Source organism: Engystomops pustulosus, chromosome 6 (genome assembly GCF_040894005.1).
Source record: "Engystomops pustulosus chromosome 6, aEngPut4.maternal, whole genome shotgun sequence".
Taxonomy (NCBI): domain Eukaryota; kingdom Metazoa; phylum Chordata; class Amphibia; order Anura; family Leptodactylidae; genus Engystomops; species Engystomops pustulosus.
In genome coordinates this window covers 25,293,183-25,297,315 of record NC_092416.1, presented here as the reverse complement: position 1 = coordinate 25,297,315, position 4,133 = coordinate 25,293,183, and positions in this window count along the sequence as shown.

Sequence of the window (4,133 nt, the reverse complement as noted above, 5' to 3'; positions counted from 1 at the left end):
ATGATATATGTACAGCTGGTATAACCTGGGGATCTCCTGTATATAATGATATATGTACAGCCGGAATAACCTGGTCATCTCCTGTATATAATGATATATGTACAGCTGGTAAAACCTGGGGATCTCCTGTATATAATGATATATGTACAGCCGGTATAACCTGGGGATCTCCTGTATATAATGATATATGTACAGCTGGTATCACCTGGGGATCTCCTGTATATAATGATATATGTACAGCTGGTATAACCTGGGGATCTCCTGTATATAATGATATATGTACAGCCGGTATAACCTGGGGATCTCCTGTATATAATGATATATATACAGCTGGTATAACCTGGGGATCTCCTGTATATAATGATATATGTACAGCCGGAATAACCTGGTCATCTCCTGTATATAATGATATATGTACAGCTGGTATAACCTGAGGATCTCCTGTATATTATGATATATGTACAGCAGGTATAACCTGGAGATCTCCTGTATATAATGATATATGTACAGCCGGTATAACCTGGGCATCTCCTGTATATAATGATATATGTACATCTGCTATAACCTGGGGATCTCCTATATATAATGATATATGTACATCTGGTATAACCTGGGGATCTCCTGTATATAATGATATATGTACAGCCGGTATAACCTGGGCATCTCCTGTATATAATGATATATGTACAGCTGGTATAACCTGGGGATCTCTTGTATATAATGATATATGTACAGCTGGTATAACCTGGGGATCTCCTGTATATAATGATATATGTACAGCTGGTATAACCTGGGCATCTCCTGTATATAGTGATATATGTAAAGGCGGTATAACCTGGGGATCTCCTGTGTATAATGATATATGTACAGCTGGTATAACCTGGGGATCTCCTGTATATAATAAAATATGTACAGCTGGTATAACCTGGGGATCTCCTCTATATAGTGATACATGTACAGCTGGTATAACCTGGGGATCTCCTGTATATAATGATATATGTACAGCTGGTATAACCTGGGGATCTCCTGTATATAATGATATAAATACAGCCGGTATAACCTGGGCATCTCCTGTATATAATGATATATGTACAGCTGGTATAACCTGGAGATCTCCTGTATATAATGATATATGTACAGCCGGTATAACCTGGGCATCTCCTGTATATAATGATATATGTACAGCTGGTATAACCTGGGGATCTCTTGTATATAATGATATATGTACAGCTGGTATAACCTGGGGATCTCCTGTATATAATGATATATGTACAGCTGGTATAACCTGGGGATCTCCTGTATATAGTGATATATGTAGAGCCGGTATAACCTGGGGATCTCCTGTGTATAATGATATATGTACAGCTGGTATAACCTGAGCATCTCCTGTATATAATGATATATGAACAGCTGGTATAACCTGAGCATCTCCTGTATATAATGATATATGTACAGCTGGTATAACCTGGGGATCTCCTGTATATAATGATATATGTACAGCTGGTATAACCTGGGCATCTCCTGTATATAATGATATATGTACAGCTGGTATAACCTGGGCATCTCCTGTATATAATGATCTCCTGTATATAGTGATATATGTACAGGCGGTATAACCTGGGGATCTCCTGTATATAATGATATATGTACAGCTGGTATAACCTGGGGATCTCCTGTATATAATGATATATGTACAGCTGGTATAACCTGAGCATCTCCTGTATATAATGATATATGAACAGCTGGTATAACCTGAGCATCTCCTGTATATAATGATATATGTACAGCTGGTATAACCTGGGGATCTCCTGTATATAATGATATATGTACAGCTGGTATAACCTGGGCATCTCCTGTATATAATGATATATGTACAGCTGGTATAACCTGGGCATCTCCTGTATATAATGATCTCCTGTATATAGTGATATATGTACAGGCGGTATAACCTGGGGATCTCCTGTATATAATGATATATGTACAGCTGGTATAACCTGGGGATCTCCTGTATATAATGATATATGTACAGCCGGAATAACCTGGTCATCTCCTGTATATAATGATATATGTACAGCTGGTATAACCTGGGGATCTCCTGTATATTATGATATATGTACAGCAGGTATAACCTGGAGATCTCCTGTATATAATGATATATGTACAGCCGGTATAACCTGGGCATCTCCTGTATATAATGATATATGTACATCTGCTATAACCTGGGGATCTCCTATATATAATGATATATGTACATCTGGTATAACCTGGGGATCTCCTGTATATAATGATATATGTACAGCCGGTATAACCTGGGCATCTCCTGTATATAATGATATATGTACAGCTGGTATAACCTGGGGATCTCTTGTATATAATGATATATGTACAGCTGGTATAACCTGGGCATCTCCTGTATATAGTGATATATGTAAAGGCGGTATAACCTGGGGATCTCCTGTGTATAATGATATATGTACAGCTGGTATAACCTGGGGATCTCCTGTATATAATAAAATATGTACAGCTGGTATAACCTGGGGATCTCCTCTATATAGTGATACATGTACAGCTGGTATAACCTGGGGATCTCCTGTATATAATGATATATGTACAGCTGGTATAACCTGGGGATCTCCTGTATATAATGATATAAATACAGCCGGTATAACCTGGGCATCTCCTGTATATAATGATATATGTACAGCTGGTATAACCTGGAGATCTCCTGTATATAATGATATATGTACAGCCGGTATAACCTGGGCATCTCCTGTATATAATGATATATGTACAGCTGGTATAACCTGGGGATCTCTTGTATATAATGATATATGTACAGCTGGTATAACCTGGGGATCTCCTGTATATAATGATATATGTACAGCTGGTATAACCTGGGGATCTCCTGTATATAGTGATATATGTAGAGCCGGTATAACCTGGGGATCTCCTGTGTATAATGATATATGTACAGCTGGTATAACCTGGGGATCTCCTGTATATAATGATATATGTACAGCTGGTATAACCTGGGGATCTCCTCTATATAGTGATACATGTACAGCTGGTATAACCTGGGGATCTCCTGTATATGATGATATATGTACAGCTGGCATAACCTGGGGATCTCCTGTATATAATGATATATATACAGCCGGTATAACTTGGGGATCTCCTGTGTATAATGATATATGTACAGCCGGTATAACCTGGGGATCTCCTGTATATAATGATATATGTACAGCAGGTATAACCTGGGGATCTCCTGTATATAGTGATACATGTACAGCTGGTATAACCTGGGGATCTCCTGTATATAATGATATATGTACAGCTGGCATAACCTGGGGATCTCCTGTATATAATGATATATATACAGCCGGTATAACTTGGGGATCTCCTGTGTATAATGATATATGTACAGCCGGTATAACCTGGGGATCTCCTGTATATAATGATATATGTACAGCAGGTATAACCTGGGGATCTCCTGTATATAATGATATATGTACAGCTGATATAACCTGGGATCTCCTGTATATAATGATATATGTACAGCTGGTATAACCTGGGGATCTCCTGTATATAATGATATATGTACAGCCGGTATAACCTGGGGATCTCCTGTATATAATGATATATGTACAGCTGGTATAACCTGGGGATCTCCTGTATATAATGATATATGTACAGCCGGTGTAACCTGGGGATCTCCTGTATATAATGATATATGTACAGCCGGTATAACCTGGGGATCTCCTGTATATAATGATATATGTACAGCCGGTATAACCTGGGGATCTCCTGTATATAATGATATATGTACAGCTGGTATAACCTGGGCATCTCCTGTATATAATGATATATGTACAGCTGGTATAACCTGGGGATCTCCTGTATATAATGATATATGTACAGCCGGTATAACCTGGGGATCTCCTGTATATAATGATATATGTACAGCTGGTATAAGCTGGGGATCTCCTGTATATAATGATATATGTACAGCCGGTATAACCTGGGGATCTCCTGTATATAATGATATATGTACAGCTGGTATAACCTGGGGTTCTCCATTATATAATGAAATATGTACAGCTGGTATAACCTGGGGAACTCCTGTACATAATGAT